The sequence below is a fragment of the Mustela nivalis genome (genome assembly GCF_964662115.1).
Source record: "Mustela nivalis genome assembly, chromosome: 11".
NCBI classification, from domain to species: domain Eukaryota; kingdom Metazoa; phylum Chordata; class Mammalia; order Carnivora; family Mustelidae; genus Mustela; species Mustela nivalis.
In genome coordinates, this window is record NC_139030.1 from 111,263,507 (window position 1) to 111,272,737 (window position 9,231).

At 37.5% G+C, this 9,231-nt stretch overlaps 2 protein-coding genes across 5 annotated transcripts in view; one reads left to right on the forward strand and one right to left on the reverse strand.

Annotated features, from left to right (window-relative positions):
• Positions 1–9,231, forward strand: part of SLC40A1 (solute carrier family 40 member 1) — a 747,507-nt gene that overhangs the window by 208,609 nt on the left and 529,667 nt on the right. The gene's annotated exons all lie outside the window — the stretch shown is intronic.
• LOC309844194 (small membrane A-kinase anchor protein) overlaps positions 1–9,231 on the reverse strand; it is a 75,159-nt gene that overhangs the window by 63,490 nt on the left and 2,438 nt on the right. Inside the window, exon 1 of one of the 4 annotated variants that reach the window (XM_082690571.1) lies at positions 9,025–9,209. The exons of the other annotated variants lie outside the window; for them this stretch is intronic. The gene's annotated coding sequence lies outside the window, so the exon portion shown is untranslated. Of the gene's footprint in view, positions 1–9,024; positions 9,210–9,231 lie in introns of those variants that run through there. 4 annotated transcript variants of the gene reach the window in all.

Consider the following 9,231-nt stretch of genomic DNA (forward strand, 5'->3'; position numbering starts at 1 on the left):
TACTTTCTAATCCAAAACAGATCAAAAGTTCAAAAAAAAATAAGATATAGGAAGACAGAAATAATCACAGAAACAAAGGAAATCAAGAAGTTACTTTGCACAACTCTCTGAAAATAAATAAACCTGGATGAAATGGATAATTTTCCAGGAAAGCCTAATCAACCAAAACTCAACCCAGCAGATCTGAAAATTCTACAGAACTCAATTTCCATGGAAATAAATAAATTAGGTTGTAGTAGCATAAGTATAGCTGAGAATACTAAGGTTTAATACTTTGAGATAATATTAAAATGGTGTGTTAGAATTGAGGAAAATCCTAAAGAAATGGTTATAAACTAGTTTTTGCTTATATATGTTGCAAATACGTATTCCACCCCTCAAAAGTACCATTGTCTGGTCTGTTAACGGTCACTCCTCTCTTTCACCCAGTACTCCTTCTCTAGCCCTAAGCAGCCACTAATCTACTTTCTGTCTCTATAAATTTGTCTATTCTAGATATTGCATATAAACGGAGTCATATAATTCATGGTACTTTTTGACTGGTACTTGCATTTAACATAATATTTTCAAGGTTTAGTGTTGATTTAACATTTATGAGCTCTTCATTTCTCTTAATTGCTAAATAATATCCCATTTTATAGATGTAATTCATGGTATTTATCCACTCAAGTGTACAGCCTTGCCCAAAGGAATCTTTAGAGAACAAATAATTCTAATGCTATTTAAACTTTCTCATATCTTAGAAAAATGAAAACTTCCAGATTATTTTTATAAATTATAACATTTATACTAAAACCTAATAAATTATAAAAAATAGTCAATTTTACTATTGAATATCAACTAAGAAAGGCAATAAAATATTAACAAACTACCTTAAGAGAATAATGAATCATAATCAAATGGGTTCCTCCCCTACCACTTGCCCAAGAATGGTTCAATAGCACAAAATATATTAAAGTATTTTAGCATATTAATAAATCCATGGAAAAAAGCTTGTGTTCATGTACATGGTTGTTGGAAAGTAATTTGATAAAAATCAAATCAACTCTAGATTTTTTTAAAAAGTACTCCAAGAGTTGATGAAAACTTCCTTTATATGCTTATACATAAAATATGCATACATATTTTATATTGACTCTAAGCCTGGAATTTTTCCTAACAGAGAAACACAGGAGATGTTCCTCCTAAAGTCAGAAAATAGACAAAGATCCCCCAAATTATCACTAATACTTTTTCTTATCTAATTGATTCCCTAATAACCCTCAATACCACAGATAATTAAAGGTATAACTATTGAAAAAAAATAAAAACCACCTCTATATTTGTAGATGGTATGATTGTACATCTGGAAAATCCAAGAGATAGCAAGTGAAAATGATGACAGAAACAACTCAGCAAGGTCTCAGTGAGAAGGAAACATATAGGACTCCATAAAAATCTACTTTTTGCTCCTTTTTCCTGCTTCTGTTCTTGCCGGGACCTGCATCCCCACCCCACTTTACACACGCTTTGTAAAGAGCATATATCCTCCTTGTAAGGTACAAGAAGTTCATGGCTCTGTAGAATAAATAACCACTAAAGAAGGTCCAGGTGAGAATGGCTGGGGGAAGCTGTCACACGCACATTCCAGACACCGGAGCGACGCAGGCCCTGCCTCCAAGGAAGACTATCTGGAACCTTGTCTTCGTTCTAACCCGTTCTTGTCCTATGGACACAACTAGGTAATGTTCACATATGAGTAAATATCCCAGAAGACACCCTGAAGGCTGGCAGGACAAACTCCACAGCGAAATAGAGGGAAGAGACAGCACTGAAGAGGGCAGAAAGGGCACAGATGTGGTCCAGAGCTGAACAGACTTTAGGGAGCATCTGCAGGAGGGAGGGAGCCATGGGCAGGAGAGAAACAGATTCTTACAGGAATCCCCACAACATTTGGCTTTGAACGTCTGAGGGGCCAAATTTCTTGTGATTTCTTACAATCAGCAGGACAAAACCTGGAACTTTAGAACTTAATGGCTTGACTGTGGAAGAGCCAGGAAGGAAGGAGAAAACTCAGTCCCCTTCCTTAAAGAGACAGTACAAAAAACAGCCCCACAAGAGATACAACCTAGAAGCAGCATTTTGACAAAACCTAGGGTATATAGGAGGGAGATGTGTTTGCCAATCTCAGAAAATGTGCTGGAGGGACAAGAATCTTTGGGAGATTTCTTCGGGAGCAGAGGAGCTGGCAGATACTATTTCCCTCCCGTGCACACCAGCATAAACACCAGCACAGTAGATGCTTTCTACCTACCCCGCTATCCGTGTACCCTGCCCCGGAGTTCCCTGCAGAGATGCCAGCTCCAGCCAGGCTTCAACCCTAGGTTCCGCCCACCCCCCAGCAGACCCTTGTGAACCTTGCTAATATCCCGTGTCCCTCACCCTTGAACTTCTGTGAATCCACCCTTCCAACATGCTCTTGGCCACAGCCCTTCCAAAACAGTGTCACAAGCCTAGTAATGACAAGCAGCCCTGAAAGGGGCTAGCACAACTCCGAAGTCACTCCTGTCCTGGAGAGAGGAAAAGATGACCACACACAGCCATCCGATTGGGGCCCAGCAGTGGGTTGGGGGCCGATGGCCAATCTGACCACAATCCCCACCCACCAGTGAAAGCACCTTAGGAGACAGCACAGGGAACAGGGAATTCCTGTAGTTTGATGCTACTGCATCTCTGGGAAATGCCTGTTCTGACTCAACTGAAGCCCAGCATGGCCCCAGATTGGCTCACTAACAGGACCAAACCCTGCCCACAACAGGCAAAGAGAGCCACTGCAGATAACTGTGCCAAGGGCAAATGCATATCACCCCCACTGCTAGCACACATGCAGCTCACAGAGGAGATACCCTAAAGTCCCAGTACAAGATACCCCTAAAGTACCAGGATAGGAGACATTTTTCTTAGGTTCCGCTGGCCAAAGCAAGTTACATGGTTGAGTATAGAAAGACCTTAAGTAGGGAAAAAAACCTAGGAAGCACTAAAGGAGCTTTCATATTTTTATATCTATAAAAATCAGTCAAGGGAATCACAAAATAAAAGATTGTAGAGTATGACACCATATACCTAAAACATGGAGAACAGAAAAGTAAGGAATGGAGTCAAATTTAAGTGACCACCAACTTAATATAGACTGCTATGTGCAGAAGATGTTATATACAAACCAAATAGTAACCACGAGTCAAAAACCAGTCATAGAAATGCAAAATATAAAGGAATCCAAGTATATCACTATGGAAAGCCGACTGTGACACAAGAGAGCAAGAGGAGAAAGGAACACAGAAGAACTATAAACACAGTCACAAAACAAGTAATAAAATGGCAGTATGTACATAGTTATCAATAATTACCTTGAATGTAAATGGACCAAACGGTCCAATCAAAAGACATAGGGTGACTGATGGATAAGAAACCAACCCATCTATGTGCTGCCTACGAAAGACTCATTTCAGATATAAAGACACCTCACCTGAAGTTTGAAAGTAAAGGGATAGAGAAGTATTTTTCATACAAATGGATGTGAAAAGAAAGCTGGGGTAGCAGTACTTTTGTTGGACAAAATAGACTTAAAAAAAAGACTGTACCAAGAGAAAAAGGACACTACATAGACTTTAAAACAAAGACTAACAGGAGACAAAGAAGGACACTATATAATCATAAAGGGAGCAATCCAACAAGAAGATATAACAATTGTGTTTATGAACCTAACCTGGGAGCACTCAAATGCATAATACAGTTAATAACAAAGATAAAGTAATCAATGGGAACAGAACTATAGTAGGGGACTTTAATACCCGACTTATATCAATGGAGCGATTGTCCTAAAAGAAAACCAACAAGGACATAGTGGCTTTGAATGACACACTGGACCAAATGGATCTAGCAGATATATTCAGGACACTCCATCCCAAAGAGCAGAATGCACATTCTTTTCAAGAACACATGCAATAGCCTCTAGTATAGATCACATATTGGGCCACAAAATAAGTCTCAACAAATTAAAGAAGTTCAAAGTCATACTGTGCATCTTTTCTGGCCATAATGCTATGAAATCAGAAATCAGCCATAGTAAAAAATCTGTAAAAAGCACAAAAACAAAGAGGTGAAACAATATGCTACCAAGCAATGAATGGTCAACTGAGGAATCAGAGAGGAAATAACATACCGGCACACAAATGAAAATGAAAACACAACAGTCCAAATGCTTTGGGACGCAGCAAAAATCTGTTCTAAAAGGGAAGTTTATAGCAATACAGGCCTATGTGAAGAAGCAAGAAAAACATTGAATGGACAATTTAAGCTTACACCTAAAGGAACAAGAAAAAGAAGAATGAACAAAACCCCAAACCAGTAGAAGGAAGGAAATAATGTAGGTTAAAGTAGAAATAAATGAGATAGAAACTAAACAACAACAAGATGTCAATGAAATCAGGAGTTGGTTTGTAAAGATAACAAAATTGATAAACCCTTAGCCAGGTTCATAAAAAAGAGAGACTGTGAGAAAGAGAGCTGAAATAAACAAAATTAGAGATGAAAGAGAAATAACAAGTGACACCACAGAAATACAAAGGATTATAAGAGAATAGTATAAAAATTATACACCAACAAATTGGACAACCTAGAAGAAATGGATAAATTCCTAGAAACATGTATCATTTCAAACTGAATCAGGAAGAAGTAGAAAGTTTGAACAGACCAATTGCCAGCAATAAAATTGAATCATCCATCAAAAAACTCTTGACAAAAGTCCAGGACCAGACAGCATCACGGGAGAATACTATCAAATGTTTAAAGAAGAGTTAGGGGTGCCTGGATGGCTCAGTTAGTAGAGTATAATTTCAAGGTTGTGAGTTCAAGCCCCATGGTGGGCATGGAGTACATATATATTTTTTTTAATTTTCTTCTTAAACTATTCCAAAAAATGGAAGAGGAAAGAAAGTTTCCAAATTCATTCTATGAGGTCAGCATTACCCTGACACCAAAGTCAGATAAAGACACTACAAAAAAGGGAAGTATGGGCCAATATCTCTGATGAACATAGTTGTAAAAATCTTCAATATTAGCAAACTGAATCTCACAATACCTTAAAAAAGTCATTCGCCATGATCAAGTGGGATTTATTCCCAGGATGCAAAGGTGGTTCAATATTCACAAATCAATCAACATGATACATCACATTAACAAGAGAAAGGATAAAAACCATATGATCATTTCAATAGATGCACAAAAACCATTTGACAAAGGACAACACCCATTCATGATAAAAACCCTCAACAAAGTATTTTTAAGGGGAACATAACTCAACATAATAAAAGCCATATATGAAAAACCCACAGTTAATATTATACCTAATGGTGAAAAACTGAGAACTTTCCCCCAGAGATCAGGAATAAGACAAGGATGTCCACTCTCACCACTTTTATTCAACATAATATTAGAAATATCAGCCACAGCAATCAGACAAGAGAAAGGAATGAAAATCATCCAAATTGGTAAGGAAGAAGTAAAACTTTCATTATTTGTAGATGACATGATACTGTATGTGGAAAACCCTAAAAACTCCACTGAAAAACTATTAGAACTGATAAATGAATTCAATCAGTTTGCAGGATATAAAAGTAATGTTCAGAAATCCATGGCATTTCTATAAACTAATAATGAAGCAGTAGCAACAGAAATTAAGAAAACAATCCTATTGCAATTGCACCAAAAGTAATAAAGTATCCAGGAATAAACTTAACCAAACAGGTGAAAGACTTGTACTCTGAAAACTATAAAACATCTATAAAGGATTTGGAGATGGAAGGACATTCACACTCATGGGTTAGAAGAACAAGTATTGGTTTTTTTTTTTTTTTAAGTTTTTTTAAGTGATCTCTACACCTAATGTGTGGCTTGAACCCTGAGATCAAGGAAGTTGCATGTTCTACTGACTGAGTCAGCCAGGCAACCTATGGCAGAACAAATATTGTTAAGATGTCCATACTACCCAAAACAAACTACGGATTTAATGTAATTCCTATCAAAATGCCAATAGCATTTTTCACAGAACTAGAACAATTAAAATTTATATGGAACCACAAAAGACCCCAAATAGCCACAGAGATCTTGAAACCAAACCAAATGAAACCAAACCAAACCAAACCAAACCAAAACTGGAGGTATCACAATCCAAAATTTCTAGTCATATTACAAAGCTGTAGCAATCAAAACAGCATGGTACCAAAACAAAAAGACACATTGATCAATAGAACAGAATAGAGAGCTCAGAAATAAACCTGCAATTAGATGGTCAATTAATCTTTAATAAAGGAGGCAAGAGCATACAATGGGTTAAAGACAGCTCTTCAATAAATGGTGCTGGAAAAACTGGACAGCTGCATGCAAAAGAGGGAAATTGGACCGCTTTATTACAGGACACACAAAAGTTAACTCAAAACAGATTATGGACCTCAATGTGAGAATCAAAACCTAAAAATAATAGAAGAGAACAGGCAGTAATTTCTCTGACATTGGCAATAGCAACATTTTTTCTAGGCATGTCTCCTGGGGCAAGGGAAACAGAAGCAAACCTAAACTATTAGGACTACATCAAAATAAACAGCTTCTGCACAGCAAAGGAAACCATCACCAAAGCTAAAAGACATTTGGGGCACCTGGGTTGCTTAGCCGATTAAGCGGCACCTTCAGCTCAGGTTATGTTCACAGGGTTCCTGATTTGACCCCTGCATAGGGCTCCCTGCTTAGCAAGGTGTCTCTTCTCCCTCTCCCTCGGGCTCATGCTCTCTCTCCCTCACTCTCTCTCTCCTCACTCTGTCAAATAAACAAACTCATAAAGAAAAAAAAAAAACTGAAGGACAATGTAGTGAATGGGAGAAAGTATTTGCAAATCACATATCTGATAAAGGGTTAGTATCCAAAATATATGAAGAAGTTATACAACTCAACACATGTGTGCGCGCGCACACACACACACACACACACACATGCACGCATGCACATGAATAATCCTATTAAAAATGGGCAGAAGACATGAACAGACGTTTCTCCAAAGAAGATACACAGATGGCTGATACATGATGCTCAACATCACTATTCATCAGGGAAATGCAAATAAAAACCTCAATGACCTATCACTTCACACCTGTCACAATGGCTCAGATCAAAAATAAAACAAACAAGTGTTGGTGAGGTTGTAGAAAAAAAGGAACCCTTTTCAGAAGGAATGCAAGATGATGCAGCCACTGTGGAAAAGAGTATGGAGGTTCCTCAAATGTTAAAAATAGAACTTCCATATGATTCAGTAATCACACTACTAGGTGTTTACCCAAAGCAAATGAAAACACGAATTTGAAAATATATACACACACTGATGTTTAGAGCACCATTATTTATAATAGCTGAAATATGGAAGCAACTCATATGTCCATTGGTAGGTGAATAACGGAGACATTGTGTGTGTGTGTGCGTGTGTGTGTGTGTAAAAGGAACTATTACCCATCCATTAAAAATATGAAATTTTGCCATTTACAATGACATGGATGGAACTAGAGAGAATAATGCTAAGCAAAGTAAGCTACAGAAAGACTAATACCATGTGATTTCACTCCTTTGTGGAATTTAAGAAAGAAAACAACTGAACAATGAAGGAAGAGAGACAAACCAAAGCAGACCCTTAACTACCGAGAATAAACTGAGGGTTACCAAACCATCAGAGGGGAGGTGGGTGGGTGGACAAGGTGGCGGGAATTCAAGAGGACACACTCATCATGATGAGCACTGAGTAACGTATGGGATTGTTGAATCACTATATTGTACTCCTGAAACTAACGTTAACACTGGATGTTAGGTATAGCAGACTTAAACTAAAATAAACATTATATAAAAAAATAAAAGTGCAGGATTGGCTTATGAAAAGATAAACTAATGGAATGGAATAGAAAGTCCAGAAATAAACTTGAATGCATAAGGGAATTTAGTGTGAAATGAAGACTGCATGCCAAATCAAACATAAAGATAGTCTTTTCAATACATAGTGTTGGAAAAACTGGGAATCAAGTTGGAAAAAAGTAAAGCATATTCCATACTCTTGCTATGTATCAGGATAAGCAGAGAGATCCACATGGACCACAGATTTAAATGTAAAAACATGAAATAATAAACACATTAGAAAACAGTAGGTGAGTTTTATTTTATCCTTGGGAAGACCTTTCTAATGATGATTCAGAATCCAGAAAGGCTGACAGTTAAAAGTAAACACAAAAACAAGTACTTTTGCAGGTTAGAAATATACCAACAGCAAAATCAAAATACAAATGACAAAGTAAGAAAGACATTTGTGACTCACAGTACAGAATAAATACTTACATTCTCTCTCTCTCTCTATGTATATATATTCACATATATGTAAATTTATAGAAATAAAGGAAAAGATCAACTTTATATGAATGTGGGCAAAGGATATGAATGGATAGGTCACGGGAAAAAAATTTTCACTAAACATATGAGAAATTGCCAATCTTCACTGGCAAAAATACAAATTAATATTCCACCAAGATAACAATTCCTCAACTATCAGATTAGCAGAATCCAAAAGTCCTCTAGCACACTGCAGGAGAGGCTCTGGGGAAGCAGACACTTTCAAACACCGCTTGTAGAAGTAGGAAATGGAATAACCACCAGGAAGGATTTTCTGGAAACATCTACCAGAATTTCAGATACACTTACTCTTGACCCAAAAATCTCATTTCCAGGAATTCCAGTATAGATATAGTTTGATATAGATATCACAAATAACATCTATACATGCATACATTATTTGTACTAATATGAAACAACAGTTGTGCAAGGATATCCCTTGCAGGATTTTTGTAAGATCAGAAGATTGGAACAGAAGCACGCAGCAGTAGGGGCTGGTTGGGTAAGTCATGGGATATGTGGACAATAGGAAACTGTGCATCTGCAAGAGAGAATAAGGAACATCCTTACCAACTACTGACTTGGAAACATCTCCAGGATGAATTTTCGTGTTCGAAAAGGTAAAGAAAACAGTGTGTATTTTCGGTTCTTCTATGTAAACGGCTGCGGCCCCCGTGCACTCAGGCTCGCGCACATGCGCAGGGAAACACTGGACCACGCACAAGCGGACAGAGATAATAATCCAGCAGCTGGAGGGGAAAGGTGGACAGGCCAGGG